Below are 16613 nucleotides of genomic sequence, written 5' to 3' on the forward strand. Positions count from 1 at the left end.
TAGGCCAGGCAGATGTTACTACCTCCCAAACTCCTTCATATCTTTTTATAATTATCATTATTTTTTGTTGTGGGGAAACATATGTAACATAGAATTTGCCACTTTAACTTAAGTGTAAAGGTCAGTGGCATTGAGTAAATTCATATTGTTGTTCAGCCAGCATCATTATCCATTGCTATAACTTTATCCTCGTCCCAAACAGAAACTTTGTCATTAAACAACAACTCTTCAGTCCCTCCCCCAGTCCCTGGTTACCACCAATCTATTTTCTGTTGCTATGAATTTGCCTATTCTAGGTTATCTCATATCATTGGAATTGTATATCTGTCCTTTTGTGTCTGACTTCTTTTACTTGGCCTAATGCTTCAGGGCTCATTTGTAGCATGTGTCAGAATTACCTTCCTTTTAAAGGCTGAATAATATTCCATTGTATGGATATTCCATATTTTATTTACCTGTTTATCTGTTAGTGAATATTTGTTTTTTTCACCTTTATGCTATTGTGAATATTATTGATATGAACATTGGTGTACTAATATCTGTTTGAGTTCCTACTTTTAATTCTTTTGTATCCTTCATGTCTTTTTATAATGTACCGTGATTTGTTGTAGTTAATACACAGATGCTTTAAATTCCTTATTAGATTCTAATCCCTTGGAAGCAGAGCCCATAATTTTTTTCCCACTTAAAAATTTACTTATTTGGTTATTCAACAGTTATGTATTGAGTACTTGCTGAGTACCAGGTACCAGGCTAGACTTTAGAGACACAGAGTGCAATGACAAACATGACCTCTGTCTTCTTGCAGCAAGGGTCTAGTGAGGGACATTTTTTTCCTCATTTCATGTAGAAAAGTGCCTTGCACATTGTAAACATTCAACAAATATTTGTTGACTTTAACCAAGTCAATTAGTAAATAAGTAAATTAACTTACTGACTTCACATGTCCTTCGTAATTCCTGAGGACATCATATCAGTGACTGGATATTAGTGAAAATATTTAGAACAAAGGTAAACTCTGTGAGATTAGGAATCATGCTTTTTTGTTCATATTGTATTTCTGGCATATAGGATGGTGACTAGCACACAGTATGGGCTTAATAATTTTTAAACAAATACTAATAACATAATTTGTTCTAAAGAACTATGACAAGTTCTAATGAACTCTGCCCATATATTATGATTAGAAAAACTGAGACATTTAAGAAAAGCCAGAAAAGTAGTGACCAAGTCAGAAATAGAACCTGGGTCTCCTGACCTTCAAGATGATGCTTTATGCTCTTTATCACACTAGTATATAAAATTAGAACTGATGTTCCACCTTTCTGCGAAAGATGTGAACTTTAATTAGCTATAATCACACACAGTATGGGGAAAGTTTAAGGTCTTTACGTTTCCTAAAAATGATAATGAATCAGATTCCAAAATAAGCTTGTTAAATGCTATTCTTAAAGAAAAAGGATAGTAGCATATGATGATGAATTGCTATTTCTGTTAAGCATAAGGTGTTACTGTACTGCCTGCTTGGGAAGGCCTCACCAAACTATGTCTAACTTGATATGTCATTTCTTTGCTCATTCAGCTCAACTTCTTTTTGAGGGTTTGGAAATGATACCCAGTTTTTGGCTGTCAATTAATTATTTAGGCCTTTTGGGTCTTTTTGAGCAACCTGGTTTGGAAACATTTGATCCTATGTTATATGAGTTAAAGTTTATTTCATTAGGAATTCTGGCTAAATTTTTAATGAGTGAGAAGGTTGAGGCCTTTAATTATCTAAAAGTTTTTGTATTATTTGTGGGTCTTCAAACCAAGCAGTTTTTAAATAATTTTATTATTTTTAATATTTAAAATTTATTATTATTATTATTATTATTATTATTATTATTTATATAGAGAGAGTGCATGAGTGCACCTGGGGTGGGGGGTGGGGGTAGGGTTGAGTGACAGGGAAGGATAGAGAGAGGAGAGAGAGAATCTTAAGCAGGCTCTATAACCAGCATGAGCAGATGCAGAGCTTGATCTCATGACTCTGGGATCATGACCTGAGCCAAAATCAAGAGTCGGACACTTAACCAACTGAGCCACCCAGGTACCCCAAGCCAAACTATTTTTAAATTTCAGATATTTCAGTGTTAGAGAAGGCTCCAGTATTTGAAATGTGCAAATTCATCTTGTAATAAAATCCAAGAAGAGTATAGACTAATTCACACCCAACTTTAGTTGATCAAATTCTGAGACTATCATTGGCACAGGAAATAGAGGACCTTAATTCATTAGGGAAACAATTTTGTGTAAATATGTAAAGAGTTTGACATTTTAAGAAGAGTGAATTGAGCACAAATTCTCCCGGAGAACTTGAAGGGAATAGAGTACTACCAGTGCTGGCCCCAAAGTTAAGAAAACTTGGACACTGTTGGAAAGAGAATAAGCCTAAATGTCAGACCTATTGCCCTTGGTTTTATTGTGTGTTTTTAAATTTTTTTGCTTTAAAAAAATTGAGATCTAGTTGACATATAACATTGTGTAGATTTAAGGTTACAGTTCGTTGATTTGATACATTTATATGTTGCAGTATGATTACTGCTATAGCATTAATGAACACTTTCATCACGTCACACAGTTATTTCCTTTTTGCAATGAGAACAATTAAGACTAGTCTTTTAGCAACTTTAGTTTATAATACAGTATTGATTATAATCACTCCATTATGCGTTAGATCTCAGGGACTTATTGATTGACTAATTGCAAGTTCATATTCTTAAGCAAGGTCTCCTCAATTCTGCCTGCCAAGCTTCTTTTAATCACCCATCTGGTCTTTGTTTTTAGGAGCTCAGCTTTTTTTAGATTACGGATTTAAGTGATACCCTGGAGTATTTGTCTTTCTCTGTCTAACTTATCTCACTTGGCATAATCATCCAAGTTGATGCAAATGGTGGGACTTCTTTCTCAAGGTTGAATAATATTCCTTTGTGTATATGTATACACACATCTTCTTTATCTATTATTTGCTGATGGACACTTAGGTTTTTTCCATATCTTGGCTGTTGTGAATAGTGCTATAATTAACATGGGAGTGCAGATATCTCCTCAATATCTTGTTTTCGTAACTTCTAGAAGAAAACATAATGGAGAAGCTCCTTGACATTGGTCTTGGCAATGATTTTTTGACTATGACACCAAAAGCACAAGTAACAAAAGAAAAAATAGATAGGACTACATCACACTAAAAAGCTTCTGCACAGCAAAGGAAACCATTCACAAAATGAAAAGGTAGACTACGAAATGGAACAAAATATTTGCAACTATATATTGGTTATATATCTATTGCAACTATATAGTTGGTTAACAACTATATTGTTGTCCTTGTTGATGGTCAGACTTCTCAGATAATGAAATTTGTTTCTGTCTTTATGACAATAGGAAATTATCAAAACCTTCTGACTTACTACACTTTTTATAAGAATGCAGGTATTCCACTGGTTTTGTTGTTGTTTTTGTTGTTATTGTTTGGGACTTTCCCATAATACACTTTTCTCTAGCCAGGAGTAGGAAGATAAAATGGCCAAATGGTGGCCCATGATGTTTGGTCTTTCACTACCTTATGTGATTTGGATGAAATGCATACAAGTATGTGTTGTGATAGGGAGGGCCAGAGCAATAAGTAGAGATCATATGGTGAAATCAAAGAACTGAAGAAAAAAAAAGAAATCAAAGAACTGAAAATGGATTTTGATAAAAAGTTGCCTTGGTAACTTACTCAATTTTAGTGTATTGGTTTCCTTGGTACTGTCCCTGTTTGTGTTCTGGAGAAGGATGAGGGAATCTTACTTCAGCAGGCCGCCTTTCTCCCTGACTAACTATATGTAATGAAAGAGCAGGAGTTAAAGAGGAGAACCTTCTTGCTAATGAGCTCCTCTCTTGATCTTGCCAGACAACTGTCAGAGCCCTTGAGAGGAGATATCAGTAGTTCCCATTATTGTTTTATTTTATTCTTTTTAGTAGTTTCCATTCTTTTGGTCCCTTTCATGTATCCTTCAGAAGAGTGTTTGATATTTTTCAATACAGCTGGAGAGAGGCAGTCAGGATAGGGAGAATTGAGGCTGGAGGTAAGAGAAAGATATGGGAAGAGAGATCTTGGGTGGGGTATATTCACCAATATCTAGGACAGTGAACAGTCTAGACTAATGAACAGAAAACTAATGCTTTGTCAGTCCTAGTCTCTAATATGAACAACTTGTTAAGGGCGCATGTACTAAGCTAAGTGCTTTGCAGCTAGCACCTCATTAAATTCTTATAACATCCTATGAAGTAGGTAGGCATTGTTCTAATCTTCACTTTACAGATAAATTAAGATCCACAGAGTAACTGCTAAGATTATATAGTAATAAAGAACAGAAACCAGAATTCAAATTCTAAATTAAAAAAATTTTTTTTAAATTCATTTATTCATGAGAGGCAGAGACATCGGCAGAGGGAGAAGCAGCCTCCCCATGGGGAGCCTGATAGGGACTCGAGCCTGGGATCATGGACCTGAGCTGAAGGCAGACGCTCAACCACTGAGCCACCCAGATACCCCTAGAATTCATACTCAGTTGTAGTCGGACTCTAAAACCACTCTGCTATTTTGCACCTTCCAGAATAAAATCTGTGCTTTCCTCAACCCTGCACAGCTCCACCAAAAAAGTCCACATATGGTTTGAAGACTTAGCTGGCCAGCTGGAGCCCCGGCCAATCTCGTGCTTAAAAGGAGTTGGCAGGTATGGATGACTAGGTTTGCATTCTGAATATCTGATTTTTCTTCCCATTGTGGGAATTGCTTTATAGAATATTTAGGCTCCTGTTATCTAGCAGAGATTGGTCTACTTTTAGAAGAGAGAAGTTTGCCAGACCTCTGTTTTTACAGCTCCACATATTCTTATGCAGTTGTCATCAAGTTGTTACTTTAATACCACAGCCAATCATATGTAATGTTACAGCAAAACACACCTGACATGCTCATTAAAACAAATATCACATTTGCATAATTGCTGTTGATGGAGAGATACACACACACAGGCAGCTGGAAAACTAATGAGGTTTGTTTAAGCAGCAGCCACCCTCCTCATGCTCACATGTTCTAGGAACTTTTGTGGAACTTTCTAGCCTCCTCCTACCTTCCTACCTCAATTCTCTTAGAAGAGTCTGAACTAGTATCATTAGAAAATTGTAGCAGAGAATGGAGGGGAGTAATCTGATAGAAACTGAAGCTAGTATTGAGAGAAAGTGACATTATTTGAAAAAAGGGTATTTCAGAGTGGGTATTACTAAATAGGAGTGAGGTTAAAGCAGGGCCTTTAGATAGTGCAGTCATCTGATATGATGATATGATGGTTTTATGTGATTGAAGAAGGGGATGGTATATTTAGTGCAGCTCCTGAGGGCAGAAAGGAGCCTGCCATACCAGGCACACCCACAGTGAAATGGGCTGGAAGATCCAGGACCTGCTGTCTGATTACTGGGAATTGGGAGTGCAAGGAGTCCTAGAATATGCAGAATGATTTCCAAAGTGCTTTCAGTATATCATCTCATTCGATCATCCCGACTCTACTGTGAGATAGTTATTACCTCACTTTTTGCGAGATGAGGAGGCTCAAGGCTGCAAACAACAACCTGCCCAAGATCACATAGCCAGAAAATGTCAAAATGGGGACTGGAACTTAGGACTTCTGGGCTTAAAGGGTCCCAGGTAGCAAGTAAGTGTCCCAAGATCCCATAACCAGAAGATCCTGGGACCAAGGCAGGGAGAATGGAGAACAGGACAACTGTCAGTTTGACAAAGCACTGTGCTGGGCTTTTTAACAATCTTGTGAAGGTGGATTATGATCTCCCTCTCAAAAGTAGTTGAGAATTGGGGCAGGGCTGGATCTACTTGGGTAGTAGTGAAGTGGTCTCTGCCACAGGGGGAGGCTACAGGAGTAGTTTATTGACTGGGTTCTATGTCTCTGCTTTGACCTATAATCCAAACTCTACAGTGAACTTTCCAAAATACATCACGTCACTCCCTTGCTTAAATCTTCAGTGGATTATATCCTACTGCTCTTAGGGTAAATATCAGAATCTTTGAGGAGACCCACAAGACAAGGTCTGGCCCCTCCCTAGATGACCAAACCTCATCTTACTTTATATTTTACTTCTCTCTTTGTGTTCCAGCTATTTTGATAGGGACCACATGCTCTCTTATTCAGTTCAGTCCTCAATATTACAGATGAGGCAACAGACTAAAGGATATTAAGTGGTTTGCTTAAGGTCAAAACAGACTCTTGTTTTCCAAGTCAGTTCTACCACACAGCCTACACTGGTTTAATTCATGAGTGTTAACCTGTTTTAATGTGACCAAGAGAGCCCCACAGAAAAGGATGAGGCAAATAGTGTGTGACTGCTTATTCAACTCTAGTGAAACCATTTATTTTACTTAATTAAGTTCTTTTTAAAAATTCAGAATAGAGTCAGAGTCTGGTAAAGCTAATAATAGTGTCTTTCTTTGGATTAAAAAGTCTTTAGAACACCTTCAGTCCATCAAATCATATTTGAAAACTGCTCGTGTATTATCCTTGGCTAATGATAGGATGATAATGTGAAGTAGAGATTAAAGGTCAGTTGTCAAATGTAGCTATTAACTAGAAAAAAGTCTTCCAGACAGTGTTTCCTGAAACCTTTTGAGCCCTGACATGGTTGATGAACAGAGTGGGTTAGAGCCATGAATCATCAGAGTCTCCTGTCCGGCAGTGTTTCCTTGGGTAGCAGCCTGGATCTGTTCAAGTCCTGAGTTATCTGATGTTCCTTTGTTAAACTGCTTCAGAGTGTACTTTGTCACCCTATTATTGATGGAAGGCCAAAAATGACACTCCTCAATTGTGAAAAGCTTTGGGGACTATTATGGGAAAGTGCTTATTTCATGAATTAATTCCCTTTGCTGCCACGGAGAACCAAGTTAATGCTTTCACTCAGTTGGGAAGATATGGGCAGTCTATAAGAATGATCTGAGGTGAGAAATGATGAAATGATCATTGTCAGAGGTGTAATGCATGTCATATTGTGAATGGCTGTGCTCCTTTCGATGAATCCTTGGTGAGGCATTGAAGAGAAAAGCGTTTTCAGCCTCTTTATCCTCTAGGACTTTTAAAAGTTCTAGAATTTTAAAAACAAGCATTGGAAATGACCTCTCCAAAGTACTTTTCAAGTTTACCAAAGATTACCATGGCAACTAAATTACTGAATGACTAAAGGAAGTATGTGTAATGATGTTTTTCAGCCCATGTACAAGTTCCTTGTTTATTAAAGAAGAAATGCCAGGGCATGAGACTATCCTGCTCTTTGTAAAGGCAGAGAATGAACATTCTCGGGGAGGTATATTCCTTAGCAATATAAAGGAAGTGTGTCAAAAGCCTTTACATTCATTTTTACAAAATTCTGATGACATTAAAATAATAAAATTGTTCAATGGGACATCATTGCTTCTTGCATGAGAGTCAGAAAGTCAGACTCTTAACCATAAGAATAGCTTTGAGATGATCTAGTGGTAGCTTCTTTCTTATATGCATTTTTGTGTTCACCTATGTTCAATGCATTGAATTTCATACCCTGCTGGGTGATTTTTTTCCATGATCTGAAAGTGGAAGGAGGAACCAAAATCAAGCCTTTTTTTTTTAAACCTTTTATTTTTTAATTTAAAATTCCAGTATGGTTAACATACAGGATTATATTAGTTTCAGGTATATTCAACACAAAGTCAAGCCTTGTTACATATTTTCAGAGGACATTATATAATTGCTGCTCTGGGATTTCATGTAAACTTCCATAGACCTAGTTTTTTGTTTGTTATTTATGCATATATTCTTAGAAAAATTATTTCTTTGTAATGTACTGTGAGCATTTATTGTTAAAATACACTAACCTATTACTTAAAAAGAATATTCTATAAAAGGGGCACCTGAACTTGATGTAATGAACAGTGGATGTTACATGCACCTGATGAATCATTAAATTCTATCCCTGAAACTAGTAATAGTGTATATATTAACTAAACTGAATTAAAATAGGAAAGGAGAGGATGCCTGACTGGCTCAGTCTGTAAAGCATGTGACTCTTGATCTTCAGGTTGTGAGTGCGAGCCCATGTTGGGTATAGAACAGTATTTTAAAAAAATCTTTAAAATACACTAATCTTTGGTGAAGAAAATAGCAACAAAACTATTTGAAATGGAACTTTTTTCTAAATTAAAGTGTTTATAGCAAGTGCAAGTGTGTATCAATAAATGAACCTCGGTTCATTTATTTTTACACTCAGGTGGTTTTTCTTTCTTGACTCCATTTGAGATTACCACCCCATTATATAGTTAGAAGTATAGATTCTTATTGTTGGAAGAGACTTTAAAAGTAATCCCGTTTGACCCCCACACCTACCTAGTTTCAGTTCTAATACTTCTACTTACAGGACTATTGCTCTCCCCAGAGATAAGCCACCTCATACTCGACAATAATGGTTAAAAAATTCTTTCTTTTATTAAAATTGGATACCAGAAAACTTTGATCTGCTGAACCTTGCTTCATTTGTGGATAAATGAAAATACAGCATGTCCAAAACATACTGGATTATTTAAGTGCCACTGGGCCAGAAATCAAAGGCTTATATGAAATGAGATAAGATTTGTCTAGAAGAAAAGTGGGCTCTCTTTGGGCTAGACATTGAAGGAGGTGATAATCTCGTTTTGTGCTTGTGTCTTCCTCTTAATCTATCCCCAAATGAGAAGCATCTTTGACTATTTCAGTTTTGTGAGAGGATAGAAGGGCAGTTGGCGTAGAGAATATTGGGCAGAGGTTGAAAGCTGAGATGATTCTGGGACTTAGAGACACAGGATTTTGGTCTTTATATTTTTATAGCCTTGAAGTGACTGGTAAGTTAGTGGGACATTCAGGGAGAGACTCCACAGAATGGAGGAGCGTTAGGGGATTTACACTGATTCATAGAATGTCAGAGTGGTTATGGAACTTCCCATCACTAAGAAATTTATCACTTTCTGTGGCAACAGCATAAAACTGTTTTGAATTGCTCATTGAGCAGCTCTACCTATGTTGAGTTAAAACCATTTATCTCCCTGTAACTTAGACTTATGGATCCTAATTCTTGCATATTTGTGACAACCTTCAAATATTTGAACATAGCAAAACCATATTCTTTTTGAGATGGTGCTTCCCCAGCTAATCTTCACAGTTCTATTAATATTTTCTGTATGAAATGAAATCAAGAAATTCACTATCTCGTGTCCTTCCTTTTACTTAAAAATGTTTAAACCATTTTTTGAGAATCTCATCTTGGTTAAATATTTTATTTAGCATTTTACCTTTAGATTATAGTAAATACTGCTAGATATTTTCTGATTTATCTCAGAACAGTCCCATGAGGTATACATTATTAGTATCAGCAGTTGGTTGATTAGGAAACTAAAGCCCAGAGTGGTGAGCCAAGATGCCTGAGATGCTGGGGCTAATATTCCAATTCCCATCTTTTGAACTCTGAATTCCATGTGATTAATCACCACAATAGACTATTTACTAATAGAAGGCTGGTTTACTAATAAATCTATTAAAGGGCCACATTGGGTATCAAATACATGATTTTAGGTATGATCTCACTTGCATAAAGCAGAGTAGAATTCATTTTATTTTGGAGACTTTGCTTCTGATAGTGTAACCAAGATCAATTACTAGTTACTTGGCAAGTACATCATCCTATTGACAAACAATCTTTGGTTCTTAAAATATGTGCTGTTATCAGGATAATTTTCCCAGTTATAGTTGTGTGGTTTGTCTTTTGGACATGAGTGTAGGAATTGGATTTATATTAACTTTCATTTTCTTATACTTGGCTTATCATTTAAGATCTAAATTTTGGCATCCAGCACTGTTAGCTTTTTTCTAGGCTTCCCATCATAGGCCAGGGTTCCACATAAGTTTTGTGGAATGTTCTTTATTGTGTCTTCATTTTGATGACAATTTAAGAAAAAGGAATAAACATTTTCTGGCTAATCCCAATGACCATCTTGTTACCAAATACAGATATGTAATCTCAAAGCCTGCCTTTATGCTAATCCTTTAATATAAACTGTTGGGTATAGAATAGAGGAAGCAATGGAGAAATGATGTATTTCAGTCCAGGGAAAAGTCATAGCCATCATAGTGTACTGGGCAAATGCAGTTTTCCCAGCAATTGGAATATGATGGGTAAACTGAGTCATCACACAGATAGTAGTATAGGCATGTGGGACTCAACCTGTCTAGGCTCAGTACCATATTCATGTTGGCTATTTGGTTTCAGCAAAATATCGTGTATCATGTTATATTATCAGGTATCACATTATATTAATTCAATTTGCATTTTATTTAATTTTATAATAAAAGTTACTGATTTTTTTTAAAGATTTATTTATTCATGAGAGACACACAGAGAGAGGCATAGACATAGGCAGAGGGGCAGGCAGGCTCCCTGGGGGGAGCCTGATGCAGGACTCGATCCCAAGACACTGGGATCATGCTCTGAGCCAAAGGTGGACCTCAACTACTGAGCCACCTAGATGCCCCTAAAAGTTACTGATTTTCATAATAACATTAATAATTCATTAATAGTTTATGTAATTACTATCTTTCTTATTTTACAAATAAGGAGACCAAAGCCTGAAGAGTTTAAATAACACTTAAAAAGACACAATTTATAAGAGGTGGAATTAGAGTTTGAACTTAGACATTCTGATTTTAAGTGCCCAGTCTCTTAGCTATTATATTTTATTTATTTCATACATTTATTTTGTTTTTATAGTTAGGAGCTAGAATATAATATAGCTAGTTTTGTGTTTGTATATATTTATGTAATGTATAATTAAAACAGTTTAATTCAATTGTAAGCATTTACAAGCACTCCCCTCCCTCCCCAAAAAAAGAATCATTGTATCTATTTGATAAATTCCATCAAGGGCATATTTAATCAAAATTCTCTCTGTGACAAGCGGTACTCAGGGTGTGAGACTTGGGTGAGGACTGGAAGTCAGGGCTGTGTACTGGGAAGATAGGGGATTGGTCATGGCCATAGACCAGGCTGTCCAGGGAGATGGCTTATTAGATCATAGCTGAGGTCAGGACCATGATGACAACAAAGTACTGGAATGAAGGTAGGAATTCTTTGCTGATTGAATGACCAATCAGAGTTAACAGAGAGGTTTACTCTATATAATTTATGAAGACATAAAATATACTTCATAAAGATTTAATAGAGACTAAAAAATTAAAGTTTATTAATAAAATAAAATTTGCATATGTAAAACAACTTAGTCCACCAAAATCTGTTTTCTGCTTTTTAGCATTCTTTCTTTGAAAAGAACTTTGGAGCTCTTCTAGGTGGTATGATTCTCAGATGCATAGTCTTGGATTGGTTTCAGGCTGCCTACAAAGGGGATATGTATTCTTTTTTTTTTTAAGATTTTATTTATTTATTCATGAGAGACACACACACAGAGAGGCACAGACACAGGCATAGGGAAAAGCAGGCCCCATTGCAGGGAGCCCGATGCGGGACTCGACCCCAGGTCTCCAGGATCACACACTGGGCAGAGGGCGGCACTAAACCGCTGAGCCACCTGGGCTGAAGGGGGATATGTATTCTCATCCTTCACTCTGGACATTTCTATTTAGTAGATAAGGGGTGGAATCTTGGAATTTTTACTGAAACCCAAAACTCCCCAAATGATCAAGATGCATATAGCTAAGTGTAGGAGCTCTTGACCTTGACTATCTCTGTCACTAGAAGTGACTGAGATCAGTACAATTCATCAAGTATTTTCAGTTCTCCTCCTTTCTCATCACATGATGGGTTGCCATTTCTGACTTTTTTTGATTCTGACCAGGAAGCTATACATAGGAATGATGTGTGCCACTTTAAACCAGGAACATTAATTGATGATACTAGACTCTCAGGGGTCTCTCTTTGCCTCTGGATTGAAAATCAGAGGCATTCAAGATGATAACTGTCTCATCAGTCTGGGTCCCTGAGTGATCACAGTGAACAGAGAGCTACCCTGACACCTGTAAGAAAATATGTAGCATGGGCAAGAAATACATCTTTATAGTGTTTAGCCATGAAGCCTTCCCTGAGGTGGGTGTCTGGGTGGCATATCTCTATGTCTGCCTCATGTGGCTCCCTTTTTAAAAGGTAATACAGTTTTGGACGTGTTACTTAAAACCTCAGTGAGGACTCAGTTTCTATACCAGTTAAATAGGGACAGTAACTACTTATCTCATTAAGTCTTTATGGGTATTTGGTTAATTATTGGAAAGCCCTTAAAACTGTGCCTGGCACATATTAAATGTTAGCTATTATTCTATTTAGGTAATCTTCCCCACCCATTTAATGGAGAACGGTTGTTGCATTTTCAGACTTTGCAAGATATAGTTTCCACTCTGGGGAGAAGGTTATGGCAGTCCTTTTTAAAAGAAATCATAATTGGGATACTTCATGCTCTCCCCTTGTCATTTGATATTATGTGATCTATACTGCTAGCAAAATGTGCTAATGACCTCTGAGTAATAGAATATAACAACTCCTAATAAGCTGAACATCATAGAGAGCTATTTAGAAATGATTTGTAAATTACATGATTTGTTCTTAATACATGTGCATTCCCCTTATAAAATAATATTTTAGAATTGATAATTAAGGGACTTGGTCTTTAACCCTCTAATGATTCATAAATGCTCATTTTCACTGTTTTGTGAAAGTCTCAATGGACATTTAAAGCCTATTGGAGTTTTTAAAGGTTCTATAGCTTTGAATTTTTCAAGTTTTCTTTGAAAAGCACTGAGTATATCAAATAAAGCCCTTTAAATTCCATTCATGATTGAATTTGAAAGGCTTATGCTCTCATCTGAGAAGTGGCAAATTACCAATGATGATGATGCTATTGAATTACAACTAGGGAGAACTATTGAAGAAAATGGATGGGGATAAGGAGATGGGAAAAGGAGAATCTGCTAGAAAGAAAGACCAATTACTTCTTTCCATCTATTTGTTCATTGAAAAAATATTAAACTAGCACCCATTGTGCCCGAGGCAGGATGCTGGGTGCTGAGATGAATAGAAAACAAACCTTTTGAAGAGTTTATAGTCTATGAGGGATTGCAGTTGGTGGGGGTGCAGCGGGGAGATGTACACAGTGTTAGAGATACCGTCATATAGATACAAGGTAACATTGAGGTGGGAGACCTGCCTTTAGAGGCTGGCAAAGAATGGAGTGATATCAGAGATACTATGGATGAAAAACAAGAAGTACTTGACTGTCAGTCTGCTCAGTAGACTGAAGCCTAACTATTGAATGAGAGTGAGACTTTCAAGGCTAGGTGGTAAGGAGAATGGGAATGTCCTTGGAAAAATAGGATATTTTGGGAAGTTGATAGATTTGGCGTCAGACACGTTAGTTTTAAGCATTGGAATATCTAGGTGGAAATACCTGTCAGGCAGGTTTATAGGCTTGTGAGGGAATTGGTGGATAAGGAAACAAAGGTTGAATTGAAGAGTCATAAACAAAATATATATTCAGTTAAGCAGTTTGAGAACAAATGTGTATTGAGGTATCCCAAAACAAAATTTTCGTAATTCTATTATTTATCATATTGAATTTTACCCAGTTGAAATGGCTAAAATGAACCACATGATTATATGCTTAAAGCTTCATTTGCTAGTATGTCTGGATCTGATTTGCTTACTTTTTCTGAGTGGCTAAGTTCAAAAGTATGAGGCCTACTAATCTTTTAGAAGATATAAAATATCACTTCCTTGTCAAAATTCAACTAATGGAGAACTATATAAAGAGTGAAAGGCTGCTGTCTCCTGTCCCCAATCCATCCTACTCCCCAGAGCTAATGACTGTTAATGTTTGCTTTATACTATTCTGGTCTTTTAAATACAAATATAGATATGTATCTGCATATTTTATACAAGTGAGTTCATACAATATATGCTGCCTTGCATCCTACTTTTTTTTTTTTTTGCACAGAATAGCATATTGTGGATCTTTTACCTTGTTGTATATCTTATGCTTCTTACTATGTAATATGTACCTTTGTATAGATGAATTCTAATTTATTTAACTGTTCCTCTATGGATGCATGTTTGCTTTGCTGTTTTTCCAGTTACATAGTGTATCTGCCAACATCTTTGCGTATACATCTGTTTAATTGTTCTAGTTAGTGTCTTAGAAGTGGAATCACTAGTTCAAAGGGAATCCACATTTTTTAAAGTAAGCTCTATGCCCAAAGTGGGGCTCAAACTCATGACACCAAGATCATGAGTTGCATGCTTCACTGATTGAATCAGCTAGGCACCTCAGGAATCCAGATTTTAAATTTTGGTGTATTCAGCAAATTGTATCCAAAGAGATTATACCAATTTATATTCCCTTAAGAATTTCTTTTTTTTTCTTTCAATAATTACAGCTGATTTTTATTGTGTACAATGAAACTTATATACGTTATTTCATTTAAACCTTAAAAGAGTCCTTGGAGGTAGGTGCTGTTATAATCTTTATTTTGAGGTAAAGGGAACTGAGGCTCAGAGAAATTAAATATGATGGCTAAAGTCACGTGGCTTGTAAGCAGTATTTGAAGCCAGTTTGATATGGGAACTCATGCCCTTAACCACTTCCTGTTCTGCCTCTCTGTAGGAAAAAAGACCACAAATTTGCAGACTGGAGAGGCCTCTAGATTATTGTGCTTGAGTTTCAAATTTGATTCTGATTTTCTTGGATGCCAAAAAGAAAGGGAATAGTCAGTTACATAGAACTAAAGTTAAAAGCTTCTTTTGAATCAGATTGTCATTTCCCTCTGCCTGTACCTCTCCACTCATCTTATACTCTGCTCTAGAAAAGCTCAAAGATTGTTTATTGAACCTCATTCCCAAAGACCTGAGTTCCTGAGGGACAAGAGAGTTCAGGCCAATGTTGGCTGTACTCACTGCAACTGTCTTCAGCATCTGCTGACAGTGGCATAGTTTGTGTTCATTATTCTGATGCAATGGGATATCTGGGCAAGGGGCACAGAGGAGAGGAACATGGCCAAGACCCAATGGCTCTCCTTGTGAATATTTAAAAGCCATTTAAATAGATTTCTTTTTATCTCCTAATTTCCTATTGATGACAGCACTGAAACTACTTGTCTCATTTTTCAAATCAAAGCTTCCTAGAGCAAAATGGTCTGGAGACTGAACAGCTCTTGAAGCTCTATTAATCATAAGGGTAAGGACAGGGAGCCCAATAAACTGTTCAGGGGGTGGAAAAGTACTTACGACCACCTCTCCCTTCAGCCAGCCTCTTCACACTGCTTCTTTGAGGCTGGTTTCTTGTGAAGGGTCTTTTTTCCCCCCTCAGAAATGACTTTATAAGTACCTTTTTTTTTTTTTTTTTAACATACACCTGTTGATTTCTCTCAAATACTTTTACTAGAGTCAGATAGCTGTGCCCTGGGCCAATCTGATGGGTCTGTCCTCAGAACATATGACTCTCAGAAGGCATCATGAGGTCCTAAGCCATAGTCTGCATTGGGCCATTGTCTCCCTTAGGTTTAGGAACCAGAGTGATGTGGGCTGGAATCCTGCCTCAACCATTGTTACTTGGACAAGTAACTTAACTTTGGTTTCTTCATCTGCTCTGTCCCTAGTGGAATAACTGTCCCTAGTGGAATAACAATATCTGTCTCCTAGGGTTATTTTTAGGATGAGTGATAATTGTCTCTTTTCTTTTTGTCACTGGCAAATCATGTACCAGCTCTGTCTTTCATCTGTTGTGTAGCTATAGAATTTTCAGAGCAGTGCTAGTTTGGTAAAGTGTTGGGGCTTTGAGGCTACTCTCCAGAGCTCCAGACATAAGATCCTGAGAAAACACTGTTTATTAATTTCAAAGCTTGGCTTGGGGTGCTAGTAGAGATTACATGGCATGAGGGCTCTAAAGCCTCTATAGGCCCTCTTGGTTATCTACTGTTTATCAACTTTAGCTCCATAAAATTTGTGCAAGTTTTTTCATTCTCTCTCTAAATTTTTTTCCTGTGTATTTAGATCTTTAGTGATGTACAGCATAATACAAAACAAAACAAAAAAGAGACTGATTTCTGTGACTAGATGTTATTCATTGTGTCATCCTAGAGCAGGGGGCTGGAGGAAGAGGCTATTCTCCAAGGAAAATTGAGGTAGAGTTAGTGCTGGACTACTAAAATCATTGCCTGTTTCTCCTTCATGCAATGTGCGGGAAGTGGCCAATGATTTCCTAAGCTGATGACTGTTTCCTAGGTCATAGGGCTCTAGAACCCTGGGTAGCAGAGGGATGTGGTCCAAACCAAGCCAAAAGAAACCAACTGGGGGAGGAAAGATGGTAACTGGCAGAGTAGCAAACTCAGCATCCTATGGGGAAAAGAGCATTATTTGCCCCTCAGAGACATTGAAGAACTAGTATAACACTAAGAGACTTTGTTAAAAGGAGAAAAGGACAAACCTGGAAGAACCTATCAGTTGTATTCAATTTAGATTAGAGTTCAGTCTACAAG

At 36.9% G+C, this 16613-nt stretch overlaps 1 protein-coding gene across 4 annotated transcripts in view; it reads left to right on the forward strand.

The window, feature by feature from the left end:
- The window catches only part of CRH (corticotropin releasing hormone), a 174570-nt gene that overhangs the window by 18813 nt on the left and 139144 nt on the right, over nucleotides 1-16613 (forward strand). The window lies entirely within an intron of this gene.

This window comes from Vulpes vulpes, chromosome 13 (assembly GCF_048418805.1).
Source record: "Vulpes vulpes isolate BD-2025 chromosome 13, VulVul3, whole genome shotgun sequence".
Lineage (NCBI taxonomy): Eukaryota > Metazoa > Chordata > Mammalia > Carnivora > Canidae > Vulpes > Vulpes vulpes.